The sequence below is a fragment of the Hylobates moloch genome, unplaced genomic scaffold (assembly GCF_009828535.3).
Source record: "Hylobates moloch isolate HMO894 unplaced genomic scaffold, HMol_V3 SCAFFOLD_21, whole genome shotgun sequence".
Taxonomy (NCBI): Eukaryota; Metazoa; Chordata; class Mammalia; order Primates; family Hylobatidae; genus Hylobates; species Hylobates moloch.
In genome coordinates, this window is record NW_026652296.1 from 13,223,600 (window position 1) to 13,246,699 (window position 23,100).

At 41.1% G+C, this 23,100-nt stretch overlaps 1 protein-coding gene across 8 annotated transcripts in view; it reads right to left on the minus strand.

Annotated features, from left to right (window-relative positions):
• NCOA3 (nuclear receptor coactivator 3) overlaps positions 1-23,100 on the minus strand; it is a 152,442-nt gene that overhangs the window by 101,596 nt on the left and 27,746 nt on the right. The window contains exon 1 of one of the 8 annotated variants that reach the window (XM_032142944.2): positions 17,378-17,439. The exons of 6 other annotated variants lie outside the window; for them this stretch is intronic. The gene's annotated coding sequence lies outside the window, so the exon portion shown is untranslated. Of the gene's footprint in view, positions 1-14,423; positions 14,441-17,377; positions 17,440-23,100 lie in introns of those variants that run through there. One more of the 8 variants, XM_058433250.1, reaches the window with a different exon arrangement.

Here is a 23,100-nt window from a genome sequence, read left to right on the forward strand (position 1 = left end):
AAAAAAAAAAAAAAAAAAAAAACCCTTTAATAGTATCTAAGGAAAAACAAAATAAATCTGCATCCAAAATCAAAGGAATCAGTTTGAAAGCTTCAGCATTTTAGATTGGTATGAACTACAATTCTCCCCATTATTGAAGATAATCCAAATTTTACTACACAGAATACTGACACTGGAATTATGGATGGTCACAACAGAAATGGAAATACCTTGTTTTACAAATGAGAAACATGAACCACAAGTGACTTGACCAAGTTCACACAGTAAAAGAAAGATGAAAGATCAGTGCAGGGCCCTGGACTCCCAGTCCAATATTCTGTTTTCTAGATCATGTTGCCTAATATCATAGCTTACAGAGTTTTATATTAACACCTTTTTCCAAATAAATTAGCAAATATAGCATCAGATAATATACTTGGCTTCATAAATATGCAAAAATGAAACAAACGTTAGCTGGCATATACATACTACCTGGCATATTTGCAACAATATCTATAGAGCTTTGCATTCATTAAAATTTCGAGAGTGTAAACAGGGAATCCTTTCCCCATTGCTTGTTTTTGTCAGGTTTGTCAAAGATCAGATAGTTGTAGATATGCAGCATTATTTCTGAGGGCTCTGTTCTGTTCTACTGGTCTGTATCTCTGTTTTGGTACCAGTACCATGCTGTTTTGGTTACTGTAGCCTTGTAGTGTAGCTTGAAGTCAGGTAGCGTGATGCCTCCAGCTTTGTTCTTTCAGCTTAGGATTGACTTGGCTATGTGGGCTCTTTTTTGGTTCCATCTGAACTTTAAAGTAGTTTTTTCCAATTCTGTGAAGAAAGTCATTGGTAGCTTGATGCGGATGGCATTGAATCTATAAATTACCTTGGGCAGTATGGCCATTTTCACAATACTGATTCTTCCTTCCCATGAGCATGGAATGTTCTTCCATTTGTTTGTATCCTCTTTTATTTCATTGAGCAGTGGTTTGTAGTTCTCCTTGAAGAGGTCCTTCGCATCCCTTGTAAGTTGGATTCCTAGGTATTTTATTCTCTTTGAAGCAATTGTGAATGGGAGTTCACTCATGATTTGGCTCTTCATTTGTCTCTTATTGGTGTATAAGAATGCTTGTGATTTTTGCACATTGATTTTATATCCTGAGACTTTGCTGAAGTTGCTTATCAGCTTAAGGAGATTTTGGGCAAGGACTTCATGTCTAAAACACCAAAAGCAATGGCAACAAAAGCCAAAATTGACAAATGGGATCGAATTAAACTAAAGAGCTTCTGCACGCAAAAGAAACCACCATCAGAGTGAAAAGGCAACCTACAGAATGGGAGAAAATTTTTGCAACCTACTCATCTGACAAAGGGCTAATATCCAGAATCTACAATGAACTCAAACAAATTTACAAGAAAAAAACAAACAACCCCATCAAAAAGTGGGCAAAGGATATGAACAAACACTTCTCAAAAGAAGACATGTATGCAGCCAAAACACACAGGAAAAAATGCTCATCATCACTGGCCATCAGAGAAATGCAAATCAAAACCACAATGAGATACCATCTCACACCAGTTAGAATGGCGATCATTAAAAAGTCAAGAAACAACAGGTGCTGGAGAGGATGTGGAGAAATAGGAACACTTTTACACTGTTGGTGGGACTGTAAACTAGTTCAACCATTGTGGAAGTCGGTGTGGCGATTCCTCAGGGATCTAGAACTAGAAATACCATTTGACCCAGCCATCCCATTACTGGGTATATACCCAAAGGAGTATAAATCATGCTGCTATAAAGGCATATGCACATGTATGTTTACTGCAGCACTATTCACAATAGCAAAGACTTGGAACCAACCCAAATGTCCAACAATGATAGACTGGATTAAGAAAATATGGCACATATACACCATGGAATACTATGCAGCCATAAAAAATGATGAGTTCATGTCCTTTGTAGGGACATGGATGAAGCTGGAAACCATCATTCTCAGCGAACTATCACAAAGACAAAAAACCAAACACCACATGTTCTCACTCATAGGTGGGAATTGAACAATGAGAACACACGGACACAGGAAGGGGAACATCACGCACTGGGGACTGTTGTGGGGTGGGGGGAGGGGGGAGGGATAACATTAGGTGATATACCTAATGCTAAATGACGAGTTAATGGGTGCAGCACACCAACATGGCACATGTATACATATGTAACAAACCTGCACGTTGTGCACATGTACCCTAAAGCTTAAAGTATAATAATAATAATTTTTAAAAAAAAAGAAATTTCAAGAGTGTAAAAATATCTTGATCGGACATTGCAAAAGGTGTCTGCTCTACAGAAGCAGAGATGATAATGCTTTAGGAGAACCAATTCATCCAATTCCCCTGAAAGCAGAGGAACTAGTTAGATTCTAATTAGCCAAAAGACCAAATTTTCAGGCCAGGCACGGTGGCTCACGCCTGTAATTCTAACACTTCGGGAGGCCAAAGCGAGCAGATCCCTTAAGCCCAGGAATTCAAGACCAGACTGGGCAACATGGTGAAACTCTGTCTCTACAAAAAAATACAAAAATTAGCTGGATATGGTGGTGTGTGCTTGTAGTCCCAGCTACCCGGGAGGCTGAGGTGGGAGGATCCCTTGAGCCCTGGAGGCAGAGGTTACAGTGAACCAAGATCATACCACTGTATTCCATCCAGCCTGGGTGACAGAGCAAAACCCTGTCTTAAAAAAAAAAAAAAATCTAACCATGTATTTTGAAAAGCATGTTTTTGTTTGTTTCAATCACATTTTTACTTTTTAAAGTAATGCTTCTCATCTCTGATTTCAAAGTCACCTTTCATCCTAATGAAGACACACAGCTCTGATTTTCTCTCTAGAACAAGACCCAGATGAAACATAGACTAATGCAAAAGGGAATTTCTTTTCATATTTTCCTTTATTGAAAATTGGTTTGATAAAAACAACAAAAACCTTTAATGAACAGCTTTTCTGGTATGATGTTTGCATATAACAAAAAAATTAAAACCTAGAAAGGACAAGGAAAATTAACAGCAGTATGAGACAAGGAATATATGAAATAGAACCTAGGTAGATAGCTCTACTATCTACCTGCAATTTGGTTTGGGGAAAATATAATGATCATCCTATTCTTATATGGACAAGGGCTTCAGCAACTGGCAACTTCAAGCTAAGTTTACCAAAATAAAAAATAAATGCTAAGAAATCTTTGCTCTTGCCTTGTATCAAAAAGCAAATATTGAGGGAAATATACTTAGTTATCTTCAAACATAACCATAGTAAAATTACGCTGCTGCATTTTTTAAAGTCAGAAATGGAATAAAATCAAAATATTACAATATGGACTATGGCTAATTTATAGATTTTCCATTAGCCTTCTAATCTGGCAGGTTAAAACTCAATATTCAAAAAAATACAGTTTATCAATACTAACACAAAATGCTGTTTATAAGTATAATTTTGCTAGATATGCTTCAGTAACGTGATATGATAATTAACTTCATTTTATCAACTGAGTGTTGATATTTTCCCTTAACAAAATCCAAGTATTCAGGGCTATTAGTGATGAGTGACCTTGAGACAGCACTTGGCAAGCAGTCACCATGGCAACACTACCACAAAAGTGCCTCATCCTCAGCAAAAGGGCCAACCTGGTGCATTAGGATTTAAAAACCTAGAGATACAGAGCTTCCTTAAAGCCCAAAAAACAACAGTAAAATTAAAATTTTTTTATAACCTAACAATTTACTTTTAAAAAATGTTTACATTAACCTTTCTATTTTAGCCTTCCTATTTATTCCTCACGGAAGGATACATACGTATTAAGTTATCTTAACAGTGAAATATTGAACCATATAAAAATTCTTCTTTTCCCTGTTTCCTACGTGGGCAAAATAAATTGCTATGGCATACACAAATAATGTTTTTCCATTTTTTTAAAATACATGTTTAAAATTTTTCAACAGAATCACCACTATGTTAATCATCTTTTAATCACTGTCAAAAAGAAACATTCATCTTAGTTTGAAAATTTCTCTTCCAGCCTGTACTTTCATAAAGAAACACACACACATCCTGGAGAGGAGGGGTCTTAAAATTTCAAATACAAAATATGCATTTGTAATTCTGTTTATAAAAACACGAAATGTAAAGATCTTTAGTGTGTACGGTTATACGTCTTTGCTTCAGACATAAATTAAGGTGGTTGTTGTAGAAAGTCTACTGCTTGAAAGATGGGAATGTGTCAATTCAGGGAACGTGTCATTACATCACCAACACAGCCAGCACGGAGCCTGACAACAAACAGGTACCAAAGGACTTGAATGTTTTTTTTTTTTTTTTGAGACGGAGTCTTGCTCTGTCGCCCAGGCTGGAGTGCAGTGGCGCAATCTCGGCTCACTGCAAGCTCCGCCTCCCGGGTTGACGCCATTCTCCTGCCTCAGCCTCTCTGAGTAGCTGGGACTACAGGCGCCCACCACCACGCCCGGCTAATTTTTTGTATTTTTAGTAGAGACGGGGTTTCACCGTGGTCTCGATCTCCTGACCTCGTGATCCGCCCGCCTCGGCCTCCCAAAGTGCTGGGATTACAAGCATGAGCCACCGTGCCCGGCACTTGACTTGAATGTTTTTGCTCAAGTACCTACCAGAAGATTCTTGAAAAACTATGGGCCCCAGAACATTTGCAAGTTGACATTTAAATTTTTCATCAATTTAGTTACGAAGTAGTCACCTCCAAGATATTATGAGTATTAGCATTTTAATAAGGTGTTATATCATTCTTATGTATTGAAAAGAACCTAGATCATCTCTAAGTCAGAAATTTTACAACTCTTCCTTTCTCCTGAAATATAAAATTTCCGTTCTTCTTCCCCAGAATTTAATCATGAGGAAATGCCATTTTACTCTTGAATGTATTTTATTATCCTATATCTGAAAAAAGATATATAAACTGAAATAATTAAATTCCATCTTATCATAAGGTCTAAGTATTGAAAAACATCTTATTCTGAGTTACTATGATCATTATTAGGATGTAACTGTTCAAAACATAAACATATTACAAATTTGGGTAATAGATACATAAAAATACACTTTTCACTGTCAGTGAATCTGTTCAGCTACAATGGACAAGATGTTTTGTCCCTCTCCCACCACCAACATGCATTCATTTTTTGTAAGATTAAAAATAAAATGTGCTGACCATAAGTAGATTAAATACATGGAAGGAGTTACGTGAAAGCAATGTCATTCAATTCTTTCAGTATAATCTTAATTAGATGATAAAAGTCTCAGTGAACTACCCAAAAATTATGTTTTCATGATCTCTCAGAGAGCAATTTGATTAACTCCCACCTCAATTCTGATGAAAACACACTTAGAAACCAACTAATAGGTCGTTTGTTAATCAGCTGTTGAGAGTCATTCACTTGTTAAACTCTGACACCAATATTTCTAATTGCCCATGTGTTTCAAACCCCCCCCCCACCTTTTTTTTTTTTCCGAGATGGAGTTTTGCTCTTGTTGCCCAAGCTGGAGTGCAATGGCACGATATCAACTCACAGCAACCTCCGCCTCCTGGATGCAAGCAATTCTCCTGCCTCAGCCTCCCGAGTAGCTGAGATTACAGGCATGTGCCTCCATGCCCGACTAATTTTGTATTTTTAGTAGAGATGGGGTTTCTCCATGTTGGTCAGGCTGGTCTCAAACTCCCAACCTCAGGTGATCTGCCCGCCTCAGCCTCCCAAAGTACTGGGATTACAGGCGTGAGCCACCACGGCTGGCCTTCAAACCCTTTAAAAAAAAAAAAAAAAACTGAAACACAACACAGTAAAATGGGAGACTTCTTACTTTCTTTTGGCAGTTAGAAGAATAATTGTAAAAAGAGACATCTGGAGAATAAGGCTCTGCAAGCTTTCTCAGGCCAACTTAAAAATTTAAAAGAACAGCCAGGCGCAGTGGCTCACGCCTGTAATCCCAGCACTCTGGGAGGCCCAGGTAGGCAGACCGCTTGAGCTCAGGAGCTTGAGACCAGCCTAAGCAACATGGTGAAATTGTGTCTCTACAAAAAATTACAAAAATTAGCCAGGCATGGTGGTGGTGTGCGCCTGTAGTCCCAGCTATTTAGGAAACTAAGGTGGGAGGATTTCTTGAGCCTGGGAGGTTGAGGCTGCAAGAAGCCTTGGTTGTGCAACTGCACTCCAGCCTGGTGACAGAGGAAGACTCTGTCTCCAAAAAAAAAGAAGAAAGAAGAAGAATTTAACAGAACAAAGGTTTGTGAATCTGCAAACCTGGAAACTGATCTCATTAAATCATCTGTGCTCGAGCCTCTAGATCCAAACACCACCAATTTATAGAAAATACAGAAGACTTTTTTTTTTTTTTTTTTTTTTTTTTTTTTTGAGACAGTCTTCGCTCTGTTGCCCAGGATGGAGTGCAGCGGACAGATCATAGTTTGCTGTAGCCTCAACCTCCTGGTCTCAAGTGATTGCCATGTCTCAGCCTTCCAGGTAGCTGGGACCACAGGTACCTGTCATCCTGAGCCCAGCTAATTTTTTTTTTTAACCACATCACACCCAGCTAATTTTTTTTTAACTTTTTGTCAATCTGGGGTCTTGCCATGTTGCCCAGGCTGGCCTCAAACTCCTGGGCTTAAGTGATCTTCTCACCTCAGCCTCCCAGTGTGCTGGCATTACAGGCAAGAGCCGCTGCACCAGGCCTAAAAACTTTTTTATTACAAAGTTAATACATGTTCTCCATAGGTGATACAAAATTAAGGTTAGGCATGATGGCTCAGGACTGCAATCTAACACTTTTGGAGGCTGAGGTGGGAGGATCACTTGAGCCCAAGAGCTCAAAACCACCCTAGGCAACGTGGTGAGACCCCCATCTCTACAAAAAATTTCAAAAAATTTTTAAATACAGTTTTTACATCTTTGAAGTTTATGCCTTACATCTAATCCAAACCAAGAAAACACTAATTTAACAAATGTTCTCAATAATAATTCACTAATAATTTTTAAAATTCATTAAATGGTATTTTTAGGAGACCCTTTAAAATGCCAATTGATTTTATCATATTCACCGAATGAAGACCTCACAGATATTATTTCACATCTTGTGCCTAACAGCAGTAAGCAGAACAGAGTGGCCCTTCTTGGGGAGACTACACAGTAAACCATCATGACATAATTAATCCTTTCTAGATTACTGCAACTCTATTGATTTGCTGAAACAGAATTATAAAAACATTGAGAAGACATAATATACACGTACACTTTTTTAAAAGCATTTCTCAATTGCATGTTAATGTCTATTGACATGTACCACCCCTTCTTCTCAAACTGCCACTGAAAATGCAGTAAAAAAGATACTTTTTTAATTTTTATTTTATTTTTTGAGATGGAGTTTCACTCTTGCCACCCAGGCTGGAGTGCAGTGGCATGATCTCAGCTCACTCCAACCTCTGCCTCCCAGGTTCAAGTAATTCTCCTGCCTCAGCCTCCCGAGTAGCTAAGATTATAGGCGCCTGCCACCATGCCCAGCTAATTTTTTGTATTTTTAGTAGAGACGGGGTTTCACCATGTTGGGCAAGCTGGTCTGGAACTCCTGACCTCAGGCGATCTGCCCACCTCCGCCTCCCAAAGTTCTGGGATTACAGGTGTGAGCCACCGCACCTGGCCTAGAATGAATTTTTTTTTTTAATTAACTTTTTATTAGGCTTAGAGAGTAAGAAAACAAATAAGAAATTCTCTTATATATATGACAGGTGGTAACTCACAATTCCTCTATATTAACAAACCACCCTAACTTTATTTAACCAATTTCAGAGTCACCTTCCATCTTAAATGGATTTCTAGAAACAGCTCCAGCCTAAAAAGACTGGAAGCTAAAATAAAACCAGCAAAGGCTGAGCATGGTGGCTCACACCTATAATCGCAGCACTTTGGGAGGTCGAGGCAGGTGCATAACCTGAGGTCAGGAGTTCAAGACCAGCCTGGCCAACTTGGTGAAACCCCATCTTTACTAAAAATAAAAAATTAAATTAAATTAAAAAATTAGCAGGGGGTGGTGGCAGGCGCCTGTAATCCTAGCTACTCAGGAGGCTAAGGCACGACAATTGCTTGAACCCAGGAGGTGGAGGTTGCAGTGAGCTGAGATCATGCCGCTGCACTTCAGTCTGGGTGACAGAGCCAGACTCCATCTCAAAAAATAATAAAATGGGCCGGGCGCAGTGGCTCACGCCTGTAATCCCAGCACTTTGGGAGGCCGCGGCGGGCGGATCACGAGGTTAGAAGATCAAGAACATCCTGGCTAACATGGTAAAATCCCGTCTCTATTAAAAATACAAAAAAAAAAAAAAATTAGCCAGGCGTGGTGGCGGGCGCCTATAGTCCCAGCTACTCGGGAGGCTGAGGCAGGAGAATGGCGTGAACCTGGGAGGCGGAGCTTGCAGTAAGCCGAGATCGCGCCACTGCACTCCAGTCTGGGCGACAGAGTGAGACTCCGTCTCAAAAAATAATAATAACGATAAAATAAAAATAAAATAAAATCAACAAAAACTAGGAACTTTCCTAATGTACTCCCACCACAGCGTTTAAAGAAAACGATATGCTGTGACCCAGAAAAACATCTTAATGCCACAGACAGGGGTGAGAGAATGGCTTTAGGACATCCTCCTTTCAAGGAAATACACGGTATATTTATTCACTCGACAAATGAATGATGAACATCTACCATATGCCAGACACTTATCTAAGTGTTTGAGATATGTCAGTGAGCAAGGGGTACTAGGATTTTTGTTCTTGTGGAGCATATGCTTTATAATTAAACACAATAAATAAGTAAAGTATTAATATATTAGAGCATTAGTGCTATAAGGTCAGAAGTTCCAGTATTAAATAGGGTGGTAAGGGTGGGCCTCATTAAGAGTGTAAGAATTGAGACTTTAAAGAGATGAGGAACTTAATCAGATATATGACAGAAACATTCCAAGAAAGGGCATACCCAAAGGCAAGAATGTGCCTGCACTGGATGAAGAACAGTACTGGATCAAGAATGAACAAGGAAGACAGGAATGATAGGTGAGATCAGAGATATAACAGAGGCAGGCCGGTCACGGTGGCTCACACCTGTAACCTCGGCACTTTGGGAGGCCAAGGCGGGCAGATCACCTGAGGTAGGGAGTTCGAGACCAGCCTGACCAACATGGAGAAACCCCATCTCTACTAAAAATACAAAATTAGCTGGGCGTGGTGGCACATGCCTGTAATCCCAGCAACTCGAGAGGCTGAGGCAGAAGAATTACTTGAATGCAGGAGGCGGAGGTTGCAGTGAGCCAAGATTGCGCCACTGCACTAAAGGCTAGGCAACAAGAGGGAAACTCGGTCTGAAAAAACGAAAACAAAAACAAAAAAACAGAGGCAAGTCACAGAGTCTCATTGAAACAAAGTAAGAACTTTCATTTCTACTCTGGGTGAAATAAGAAACCTCTACAAAGTCTAGAAGAGAGGAATGACAAACCAGTTTAGGATTGTAAAAGATCCCTCCAGCTGTTATGTTACTAACAGGATATAAGGAAACAAGAGTAAAATGCAGGAAGACTTGTTAGGATGTTATTACAATAACTCACAGAAAATGTTGGTTCAATGGAATTATTGAGATGTGGCCAGACACTAGATAGATCTTAAAAATAGCAAGGAGATAAAAGAGTAGTCAAGGTTTTTAGGCCTAAGCAACAGCAAGAATGAATTACCAACAATGAGAAAGAAGGCTTTAGTGAAGATCTTACAGGGAAAATGATGAGATCGGTTTGGGACACGTTGAGTTTCAGTTGTCCATTAGAAATCTAAATGAAAAGGTTCAGAGGACAGTTGGATATACAAGTGAGGAAACAAAAGAGAAGTTTATCTCACATAAACAATATACAGACCTGGCACAGTGGCTCATGCCTGTAATCCCAACATTTTGGAAGGTTGAGGTGGGAGGATCACTTGAGCTCAGGAGTTCTAGACCAGCCTGGGCAACATGGCAAAACCCCATCTCTATAAAAAATATAAAAATTAGCCAGGCATGATGGCATGCCCCCGTAGCCCTAGCTATTCAGGACACTGAGGTAGGAGGATCGCCTGAGCCCAGGAGGTGGAGGTTGCAATGAGCCATGATCACACCACTGCACTTCAGCCTAGGCGACAGACCAAGACCATGTCTCTACATATATACCACAAAGATGATCCAACATATGTATAGTAGGAGTCCCAAAGAAGAAAACCAAGGCAGTAAGACAACAAAAACAAAAAGCAAATAAAAAAAAAAACAACACTAAGAAAACCTTCATGATATTGAGAAAGAGACAAAAAAAAGAAGGGAAGGAAGCTTGAAACTATTAATACATATTGAAAAGACTCACTGAATGCCCAAGGAAAAATGTGTCAGACCAACCAACACCAATAAGATTACAAAGGCCAGGTGCAGTGGCTCACGCCTGTAATCCCAGCACTTTGGGAGGCCAAAGCAGGTGGATACCTGAGGTCAGGAATTCGAGATCAGCCTAGCCAACATGGCAAAACCCTGTCTCTACTAAAAATACAAAAATTAGCTGGGCATGGTAGTACGCGCCTGTAGTTCCAGCTACTAGGGAGGCTGAGGCAGGAGAATCCCTTGAACCTGGAAGGCAGAGGTTGCAGTGAGCCGAGATCCTGTCACTGCACTCCAGCCTGGGCAACAAAGTGAGACTCTGTCTCAAAAAAAAAAAAAAAAAAAGAGTACAAACCAAAAAATCCTATGGATATCTAAACAATGACAAAAAAAATCCTATGGATATATAAACAATTAAAAAAAAAAAAAAGCTACATTGCTCAAAGAAAAACAGGTCAACATCATACTGTAACAGCTATGCTCTGTTCCAGAAGACAGTGGAATGACATATTTCACATACTGTGGAACAGAATTTTATCATCACCAAGCCAGCTTTTAACTATTAAAGCTGCAGACAAACTTCTCAAACATAGTGGAACACAAGGAATACTGTTCCCATAAGCTCTTCCTGAGGAATTTATTAGAGAAAATGAATTCCAGATGACCCAAATAACTGGAAAGTCCATATCAACATAAAAATGGTAGTGGGCATTAAATATATATTTATCTGTAAAAACCTGAATGAGGGTTCTAAGTGACACTTTATACTACATAATGACTATGTTCCAACAATGTAGCTAGAGCACAACTATCCATAAACTGAAGTATGAAGAGATAAAAACTGGAAAAAAAAACTGATTACTTGATATCAACTGAAAGAAAAAGATACTTCTTTAAATCAAATGCTTGGGAAGAAAAAGAAGTTACTAGGTAATTTCAATAGTATTCAAAGTAAGAAACCAACAGAAAATAACCAAAAAATGGGGGGGGGGAGCACTAAGTCTATTACATAAGGATTTTAATATAAAGGCAACATCTAAAACAAAATACAAACTTCATAAATTTTTTTAAATACCCACAACAATTAGTCAGGCATGCTGACACATGCCTGTGTTCTCAGCTACACAGAAGGACCGCTTAAACCCAGGAGGTTGAGGCTGCAGTGAACCATGTCAGCACAACTGCATTCCAGCCTGGGTGACAGTGAGACCCTGCCTTTAAGAAAAAAAAAAAAAAAAGGTAGTATTAAATAAAGGACAAATAAAGATATATTATCATGGACATCCTACACCTAACTGAAAAAAAAAATACTTGAAAAATTACAAAATAAAGCCTCAAAACAACAAAAGGGAGAGATTAATAAAGAATAGGATTGGATCCTGGAACAGAAAAAAAACACAATAGTGGAAATTTGACAATATCTGCTACTTAGTTAACAGTATTATACCAGTGTTAGCCTTAGTTTTGATCACTATAACATGGCTATGCAAGTTACTAAATTGGGGGAACCTGGGTGGAGTACACAGGAAAACTCTACTATTTTTGCAACATTCCCAAAAGTCTAAAATTATTTCAAAATAAAGTTTTTTTAAAAACTTTGAGAAAAAAAATGTTTTTTACCACAGAATACTAGTAAACTAACTTATTTTAAATACTAGTAAATAAAGAGAGTCTAAGATATATCCCATCTTTCCTATGTAAACTATACCCACACCAGGTAACCAAATACTTGATTAGAAAAAGTTTTTCTTGGCTGGGCACAGCGGCTCATGCCTATAATCCCAACACCCTAGGAGGACAAGGCAGGTGGATCACCTGAGGTCAGGAATGCGAGACCAGCCTGGCCAACATGGTGAAACCCCGTCTCTACTAAAAATACAAAACTGAGCCAGGCGTGGTGGTGTGCACCAGTAGTCCCAGCTACTTGGGAGGCTGAGGCAGGAGAATCACTTGAACCCAGGAGGTGGAGGTTGCGGTGAGCTAAGATCACACCATTGCACTCCAGCCTAGGCAACAGAGCAAGACTCTCTCCAAAGAAAAAAAAAAAAAAAAAAGAAGAAGAAAGAAAAAAAAAGTTTTTCTTTATAGTATCTGCTAATATTAACAACTCAAACAGATGTCATGTGTCTTCTGATAAACCACATTCCCTGGGAAGTAGTCTCACTGTAGTAGCCAGCACCAAGATGACAACCCCAGCGACACCCATCTCTAGGTATTCATGAATTTAAGCAGTCCCCTCCCACACTGTATCAAAGTTGGTCTATGTGACCAAAAGAAAAGTGACAAGCTGTCACTTCTGAGGTCATAAAGGCATTTCAAATTCCCTCCTCATTTTCTCCTTCTCTCTGATCACTAGCTCTGGCAGTACCTTTAGGACACTCAGGCAGAAACTGAGACCTCCCACCAATGGCCACTGAGTAAGCCACCTCGGAAGCAAATCCTCCAGCCTTTGTTAAACCTTCAGATGACTGCAACCCATTAAGGGTACTAAAACCAGAACCCCTCAGCTAGGCTACTCCCAGAGTCCTAACCTTCAGCAACTGTGGAAGATAATAAATACTAAGGAGTTTGGGAGGTTTGTTTTGCTTTGTTTTGAAACAGAGTCTTACTGTCACCCAGACTGGAGTATAGTGTTGTGTTCTCAGCCAACTGCAACCTCCACATCCCAGCTCAAGACATCCTCCCTCCTGCCTCAGCCTCCAAGTAGCTGGGACTAGAGGTATGTGCCACCATGCCCGGATAGTTTTTGTATTGTTTGTATAGATGGGGTTTCGCCATGTTGCCCAGGCTGGTCTCAAACTCCTGGGCTCAAATGATCCACCCGCCTGGGCTTCCCAAAGTGCTAGGACTACAGGCGTGAGCCACCATGCCTGGCCAATTTTTAGAGACAGGGTGTTGCCTAGGAGTTGCCTATTCACAGATGCAATCATAGCTCACTGCAGCCTCAAACTTCCAGGCTTAAGCAATCCTCCCACCTCAGCCTCCTGAGGTGCTGCGACCAATAAATGCTGGTTTAAAATGTCAAGTTTGGAGATAATTTGTTACGCAGCAACAGATAATTAATACACTTGTCAAAAATAACTGAACCAGAAACTGATCAAGACTTGAAAGCTACCATTTTAAAACTAGAGAGAGAGAGAGGACAGAGGACACACTGAAAAACCACCATAAAGATATACTCCGCAAAATCCAGACAATAAGAAACTGCCAGGCACGGTTACTTGTGCCTGTAAGCCCGGCACTTTAGGAGGCCAAGACAGGACAATCACTTGAGGCCAGGAGTTCCAGACCAGCCTGAGTAACATAGCAAGAGCCCCATTTCCACAAAAAAAAAAAAAAAATTTAAATGTAGCTGGCATGGTGGTGTGCACCTTTAATCCCAGCTACTCGGGAGGCTGAGGTGGGAGGATCGCTTGAGCCAAAGAGTTTGAGACTACAGTGAGCTATGATCGCAGCACTGCACTCCAGCCTGGGTGACAGAGTAAGTCTCTGTCCCTCCAACAACAACAAACAAACAAACAAAAAAAAACAACTCTACAGGGCAAAAAATAATTTGATAAATTGGAAGGAAAAAAGAGATGGAAGAGAAAACCTATATTAACAGAAACTTAGGATGCATAAAAACCAAACTGCAATGCCTGCATCTTGTTTGAATCTGATTCCAACAAATTAAAAAATGAGAAGAGAGAACTAGAAAACTGAAGTGATTGCATATTTGATACTACTAAGAAATTAATGTAGGTTTTCTAGATGTAATAATGTAGAGTTTGCTTTTTATGAAAGACAGTTGTATCTTTTATAGATACTTAAGGAAATTATATAATGTCTAGTATTTGCTTCAAAATGGTATGAAGGATTATTGCCTGTAATCCCAGCACTTTGGGAGGCCTTGCAAGGCAGGAGGGTAACTTGAGGCCAGGAGTTCGAGACCAGCCTGAGCAACAACATAGAAAGGCCCCATTTCTACAAAAAAATTTAAAAATGAAACGGGCACAGTGACACACACCTGTGGTCCCAACTACTAAGGAGACTGAGGTGGGAGGATCCTTTGAGCCTGAGGAGAGAGAGGGGAGGGGAGGGGAGAGTGGGGAGAGGAGGGAAGGGAGGGGGAGGGGCGAGGGGGGGCAGAGAGAACATTAGTGATGTAAACGGGATTAATGCTTGTTTCCACCCTTTAGAAGTTAATCATGAATGCTACAAGTCACAAAAAGTAACCCTGGCAATGACTCACAAAGTACAACTGATTGTAAACGTGGCAAGAGTGACACTCAAGGAATTTAGGGACAGGGAGTTCCCCTTTTATTTCACCCAAAGATTTTTCTTCTAAAAATTAGTACTTTCTCCATCTACTTGATACAATAGAAGCAAATACATGTAGAAAGCATGATCTACTTTTCTCTGGGGTAGTAGCTCCTGCACTCTCATATGGAGATTTAAAAAAATTAAGATACAATAGTTCATATTCAAACAGTTTGCAGTTCCATTTGTAACAAACATTAATACGATTTTAAAGGAAAAGTAAATAATCTCACTAACTGAAAATATCTCCCAGGAATTCATTTACATCCTTCCCTAGATTATCCCAGCCCCAAGCAATCATTTCTTCCTCTGAACTCCAAAAGCAATTATTTGTACAATTTATTTGGCAATTAATCCTTCACTGCCTTGTTAAACCTCTTGCATTATTCTCTGAAATGTTATTTAAATCTTCTCTAGTTATCTAACTTTCATATTTATTTCTCATCTCCCCAAACAGACTATAAATTCCTTGAGAAGAAGAGATAAGACCTTATATTATTTTGTATACACACAGACACACAGACTAGCTAGCACAGAGTAAATACAAAGATATTTGATTTTTTTTTTTTTTTTTGAGACAGAGTTTCACTCTTGTTGCCCAGGCTACAGTACAATTGTGCGGTCTCAGCTCACTGCAAACTCCACCTCCTGGGTTCAAGCGATTCTCCTGCCTCAGCCTCTCAAGTAGCCGGATTACAGGCACCCACCACTATGCCCAGCTAATTTTTGTATTTTTAGTAGAGGGGGGTTTCACTGTGTTAGCCAGGCTGGTCTCGAACTCCTGACCTCAGATGATCCGCCCTCCTCGGCCTCCCAAAGTGCTGGGATTACAGGCGTGAGCCGCCGCGCCCCGGCCAAGATACTTGATTTTAAGGAAAAATAGGAAAAATCAATTACAAAGAAAATGTTTAAAGCCATGCCAACTAAGTATCTTCAAGCCAAAGCTGACAGACAGGCCGACGTACTATTTTATTTCCTTGACTCCTAAGGCAGTGTAGGGTGGTAAAAAGGGCATGGCCTCTGAAATCTGAGAGACCTCAATCTGGATCCTGTACCTGGAGAGCTTATGTAATTAACCCATGAGCTTCAATTTCCTCCTCTCTCAAATGAAGATAGTAATATCCACCTCTAAAGTTTCATGATTGTTAAATGAGAGTTTATGTAAAACTAGTATCCCTTAAATATTTTGGGGTTTGTTCATATTTTTACATCTTTAAAATCAGAATATGTCATGCTATTAACAGTATCCATTTATTCATTTGGCAGTTTTACATTTTCTTTCCCAGTAGTACATAAAATAGGCCGGGTGCGGTGGCTCACACCTGTAATCCCAACACTTTGGGGGGCCAAGGCAGGCGGATCACTTGAGGCCAGGAGTTTGAGACCTAGTAACACGTAAAATAATATTGTGTTCTGTAATTGATAGTATCTTAAACTTGATGAAATTTGGTAATAGCTAGCAGCATCCTCAACAATGCTGGCTTCATCTCCTCCTTCCTCCCTCACACACATTCATAAACTATCATATGAACAGAAAACAAGCTATAAAATGGAAAAACCACCAAATCCATTCAAAGAGCATAGCATTTTGCCATTCAGTGTGTGCTCAATAAATAAAAACCTGCTACTGCTACTCTAAATTTATTCAGCAAATATTTGAGTACCTACTATGTGTCTGCCACCATTCTGAGCACTAAGGATATAGCAGTAAACAAAACAGATACCTCCCAGCCCTCAAAGAGTTTATGTTCTATTAGCACAACTTTTATTTTATTTTTTCCTAGAGACAGGGTCTCGGTGTCACCCAGGCTACATACAGTACGATGGTATGACCAGAGTTCACTGCAGCCTCAAACTCTTGGGATCAAGCTACCTCCTACCACCTTATCGTAGCTTATCAAGCCACCTTATCAAGTAGCTGGGACTACAGGAACATGCCACCATGCCTGGCAGCACATACAAATTCTATGGCACAAGAAATGAAAAGCCAAAATTCACAATTAAGTCAACAGATTGTCCCAAAGGCTGAAAAAGCTAAGCAACCCAAGAAAGATACTAAAACACAACTCAGGCAAACCACTAAGGAAAACCTTACCCAAAGGCAAAGTGAAGTCTTGAAATCAATTCATCCAAGTTTTTGCTCTAAATAAAAGGTTTGGGAAAAAGTAAAACAGCCAGAACAGATGCTGAAACTTAACAGGGAAGAGTGAGAACATAACATTTTCTCCAGTTTCTGAAAACTAAACATCTTTTAGATTCATCTGAAAGAGAATAATAGTGGCTGGGCACAGTGGCTCACGCCTGAAATGCCAACATTTTGGGAGGCCAAGGGGGCGGATCACGAGGTCAGGAGTTCAAGACCAGCCTGGCCAACATGGGGAAACCCTGTCTCTACTAAAAATACAAAAATTAGACCGGCATGATGGCACACGCCTGTAATCTTGTAATCCCAGCTACTCAGGAGGCTGAGGCAGGAGAATCGCTTGAACCTGGGAGGCAGAGGTTGCAGTGAGCCAAGATCACGCCACTGCACTCTAGCCTGGGCGACAGGTGTCTCAAGAAAAAAAAAAAAAAAAAAGAATAGTAATAATGCTGGTTATTTAAGAAACACAAACTTCTTTCAGGAGGCAGAGAAAATTATGTTTTTAAAAATTATCTTACATGTCCACAAGTCATTTTTCCAAAGCTCTTCCAACTGCAGTTACGGACTGGAACATCAGACTCTATTAAACAGAATGTTACAAGCTCAGGTTCACCACTGCTCTCTAACCCAAATAAATTAATATTATTCTTCGCTTCTAATGCAGTGCCTAAAAAAACCACATCATGAATTACTACAGCAGTCCAGACCCAAAGACTTGTGTCAAGTCAACTAAAGATCATCTAAATGGGACATTTTTAATTATCTTGGGTTTTTCTTCCCCAAAGTTACAGCTTAAAAACCTATTTGTCCAGGCGTGGTGGTTCATGCCTGTAATCCTAGCACTTTGGGAGGCCAAGGTGGGTGGAACACCTGAGGTCAGGAGTTCGAGACCAGCCTGGCCAACATGGTGAAACCCCGTCTCTACTAAAAATACAAAATTAGCCAGGCGTGGTAGCAGGCACCTGTAATCACAGATACTCAGGAGGCTGAGGCAGGAGAATCACTTGAACCCGGGAGGTGGAGGTTGCAGTGAGCCAAGATTGAGCCACCTCACTCCAGCCTAGGAGAAAGAGCAAAGCTCTGTCTCAAAAAAAAAAAAAAAAAACCAGCCAGGCACAGTGGCTCATGCCTGTAATCCTAGCACTTTGGGAGGCCGAGGTGGGCAGATCACAATGAGGTCAGGAGATCAAGACCATCCTGGCTAACACAGTGAAACCCAATCTATACTAAAAGTAGAAAAAATTAGCCGGGCATGGTGGCAAGGACCTGTAGTCCCAGCTACTCGGGAGGCTGAGGCAGGAGAATCATTTGAACCTGGGAGGCAGAGGTTCCAGTGAGCTGAGATCGTGCCAACTGCACTCCAGTCTGGGCAACAGAGCAAGACTCTGTCTCAAAAAAAAAAAAAAAAAAAAACCCTAGGTAAAACCCTTGGTTTTTATAAGTGGTCATTTGTTGAACTAGCTAATTTGGCAGTTTTACATTTTCTTTCCTAGTAGAATATAAAATAGGCCAGGAGCAATGGCTCACACTTGTAATCCCAACACTTCCCCCCAGATTATCATAAAAATAGGAGTTTGAGTTACATTCTATAACCTTTCTATAGAAAAATACTCCATTACGAGGCAGAAGTGATTACCACAGGCAAAAGTAAATTATACTCAATTTACTTCTCAGATAAGTTCTTTACAACTCTACAAGTAAAGAACTTAACTGAAAAGCACTACTTTTACCAACTTTCCTTCTCCTTGTCTAAAAGATTTAATCCCTTCCAGACCAAGGAAATGTAGAGAACTCAGTTGTATATGGATAGACAGCATATCCTCTAATCCAGACAGCATCTATAAATATGAAGAACTTCTTGGCTTAAAACAAAACAGGCCGGGTGCGGTGGCTCAAGCCTGTAATCCCAGCACTTTAGGAGGCCGAGGTGGGTGGATCACAAGGTCAGGAGTTTGAGACCAGCCTGACCAACATGGTGAAACCCCACCTCTACTAAAAATACAAAAAAAAAATTAGCCAGGCATGGTGGCGCACACCTGTAATCCCAGCTGCTCAGGAGGCTGAGGCAGGAGAATTGCTTGAATCCAGGAGGCGGAGGTCGCAGGGAGCCGAGATTGCGCCACTGCACTCCAGCCTGAGTGACAAAGCAAGACTGTCTCAAAAAAAAAAAACAACAAAAAACAGTGAGGCCAGGCACAATGGCTTCATACCTGTAATCCCAGCATTTTGAGAGGCCCAGGCAGGAGGATGGCTTGAAACCAGGAGTTTGGGATCAACCTGGACAACAAAGTGAGACTTATCTCTATTTCAAAAATAAATAAATAAGAACTCAAAGCACAGATATCAATCATCACTTAATAAAGAGGCAAAGAGCCCCTACAAGCTTTAGAATGACAAAGGCATGACAACAATTTGTTTTGCAGTAAATGATAACACAATATTATCCTTTAAAGGAGACAAAATGTGTATAGGATATATCGTCTGCACCAAAAAATAAGCTCTTTTTTGGGCAGGGACCTTTTCTTACAAAACTTTCTATCTCCTAGGATGCTTTGCATATACCAGGTAAGCATTAACATTCATTGGCCAGATGGGGGGGCTTGTGCCAGTAATTCCAACACTTTGGGAGGCCAAGGCAGGAGGATCACTTGAGGTGTGGACAATGTAGTAAGACACTATCTCTACAAAAAAATTTTATCATATTAGCTGGGCATGTAGGTGCGCACCTGTAGTCCTAATACAGGAAAAGGGCAGGGAAGTAAGTGCTGGGTAGAGAAGGGTAGGGTACATGGTGAGGGCTCCACCCTCGGGCCTGTGCTCAAGGACCTAAGTGAGAACAGGCATTTCTGTTTTCGCACCCAAAAAGTTGCCTTTTGGCCTGCCATGCCCCCCTATCCTGTGCTCATATAAGCCTGGGACCTTAAGCAGACACACACACAAGTGGCTGGACATCGAGAGGAACAGAGGAGCAGAAGAGCACACTGACAGACACCAGCAGATGCCAGCCAGCCATCTACATTTAAGTTGATGCAGAATTTGGTAGGGGGTGGTCAGAGTAGAGTCTGGCCGCTGGGCAGCCCAACACCAGGGGAAGATCACCTTCCCACTCCATACCCCTTATGGCTCCCCATCCATCTGCTGAAAGCTACTTCCACCATTCAATAAAACCTTGCACTTGGCCGGTCGCGGTGGCTCATACCTGTAATCCCAGCACCTTGGGAGGCCGAGATGGGCGGATCACAAGGTCAGGAGATTAAGACTACCAACATGGTGAAACCCCATCTCTATTAAAAATACAAAAATTAGCCGGATGTGGTGGTGCATGCCTGTAATCCCAGCTACTCAGGAGGCTGAGGCAGGAGAGTCACTTGAACCTGGGAGGGGGAGGTTGCAGTGAGCCGAGATTGCGCCACTGCACTCCAGCCTGGCAACAGAGTGAGACTCGGTCTCAAAAAAAAAAAAAAAAAAAGCAAAAAAACCTTGCACTCATTCTCCAAGCCCATGTGTGATCCGATCTTTCCAGCACACTAGGGCAAGAACCTGGGATACAGAGAGCCCTCTATCCTTGCAAGAAGGCAGAGAATGTAACTCAGCTGATTAGCACAAGCCACCTGTAGACCGCAAAACTGAAAGAGCACACTGTAACACACGGCCACTGGGGCTTCAGGAGCTGTAAACACTCAACCCTAGATGCTGCTGTGGAGTCAGAGCCCAAAAACACTCCCCACGACCTGCCCATCTGCATGCTCCCCCTAGGGGTATGGGCAGCGAGGCATGGAAGAAGTGAGCCTAGCTACTTAGGAGGCTGAGGTGGGAAAATTCCTTGAGCCCAGGAGTTTGAGGCTGCAGTGAGCCATGATTGTGCCACTGCACTACTGCACTCAAGTCTGGCAAGAAAGCAAGACCCTGACTCAAAAACTAAGAATAATAATAACGCTCATTATTTAAAAAGAAAAAAAAAAAAACCCTGGGCAACACAGCCAGACCTTGTAATGATTCTTACACTGGATATAAGGAAAATAACTATCCAAACACCTTTTTTTATAAATTAAAAAAAAAAAAAAGAGAGAGAGATGGCGTCTCACTCTGTCACCCACGCTGTAGTGCAATGGCATGATCTCTGCTCACTGCAACTTCCATTTCCCAGGTTCAACCGATCCTCCCACCTCAGCCACCCGATAGCTGGGACTACAGGTGCACGCCACCACACCCAGACAATTTTTTGTATTTTTGGTAGAGATGGGGTTTCACCACGTTGCCCAGACTGCTCTTGAACTCCTAAGCTCAAGTGATCTGCCTGCCTCAGCCTCCCGAAGTGCTGGGGTTACAGGCGTGAACCAGCTCATCTGGCCCAAACACCTCATTCTCAAAAGATGTCGGTAATCTAAAGTAAAGGCAGACAGTTGCTTTGAGGTTTTTTCATATCTTATTCTTAAGCCTGAAAAACATACAATCAATAGACATTTTCTGAATGTCCACAATGTACTCAGAAAGTTACAGGTCCCTGAAAAGACTCAAATTCAGCATGATCCAGTAAAAGGATGCTCACTACCCAGTTAGGGAGACTAATGCTAGTGAAACACTTGTTACATATGTATAGCATCTTGTGGTGGGTACCAAGTACCAAGTTGGACAGCACAAACTAGAAGCCTAGTGAAAGAAATAATCACAAGTTCATGCTTTGGTTTCTCTGTAGAGCAAATAAATCTTTTTTTTTTTTTTTTTTTTTTTTTTTTTAAAGAATCACGAGTTCAAATGGACAGGAAGGACACAATAAAAGAGCCTTGGATGGGTAGTTTGACAAGAAAATGAAGCCAAACAATTCTAGTTGCTCAAGCCAAAAACTTTTGAATTATGCTTGATTCTTCTCTTCCCTCTTCCCCCCCACCCCACAGAAACCATCACAAAATCCTGTTGGCTCTACCTTCAAAAGAAGATACATACAATCTAATCACTTCTTATCACCTCTCTTGCCATAATCATAGTCTAAACCAACATGGATTACCCTAACAGCCTTCTAATAGGTTATCCTGGGTTTTTTGTGTTTTGTTTTTTCGTTTGTTTTTGTTTTTGGAGACAGGGTCTTGCTCTGTTGCCCAGGCTGGAGTACAGTGGCATAGCCACAGCTCACGGCAGCCTCAACCTCCTGGGTTCAAGCAATCCTCCCAGCTCAGCCTCCTCAGTAAGCTAGGACCACAGGTACCTGCCACCATGCTCAGCTAATTTCTGAATTTTTTGTAGAGATAGAATCTATGTTGCTCAGGCTGGTCTCAAACTCCTGGGCTCAAGAAATCCACCCTCCTCGATCTCTCAAAGTGCTAGGGTTACAAGTGTGAGCCACTGCACTTGGCCTAGCTCTCCCTGCTTCTACCCTTGCACTCTTACAGGCTACTATTCACAAGACTGCTGGAGGGTCTTATGAAGACCCTGATAGAGTTCATTTAATCTCTGCTAAACCCATATACTGTATAAGGCACTGTGTATGTGTAAAAGAACAAAGAAAAAAGACTGGAAAGATATACATACAAAATCTATTAATAATGGATGATGCGGTTGCTAGTAATCCTTTTTTTTTTTGTACTTTTCTGGATTTTCCATGTTTTCCACATGAACATGAATTAATCACCTTTACAACCAAATAAAAAAGAAATGCTTTAATTTGAGACGGAACCTGGCTCTGTCACCTAGACTGGAATGCAGTGGCATGTTCTCGGCTCACTGCAACCTCCGCCTCCCAAATTCAAACGATTCTCCTGCCTCAGCCTCCTGAGTAGCTGGGATTACAGAGGTGCCTGCCACCACGCCCGGTTAATTTTTTTTTTTTTTTTTTTTTTTTGAGACACAGTCTTGCTCTGTTGCCCAGGCTGGAATGCAATGGCACAATCTTGGCTCACTGCAACCTCCGTCTCCCAGATTCAAGCAATTCTCTGCCTCAGCCTCCCAAGTAGCTGGGATTACAGGCACCCACCAACACGTGTGACTAATTTTTTGTATTTTTTAGTACAGACGGGGTTTCACCATGTTGGCCAGGCTGGTCTCAAACTTCTGACCTCAAGTGATCCGCCCGCCTCAGCCTCCCAAAGTGCTGGGATTACAGGTGTGAGCCACCGTGCCCAGCCAAATGATCTTTTTGGAATAACCAAAAGTACAATTAAAAACCTGCAGAAAGCCAGGTATAATAGCTCGCACCTGTAATCCCAATACTTTGGGAAGCTGAGGTGGGAATATTGCTTCAGGTCAG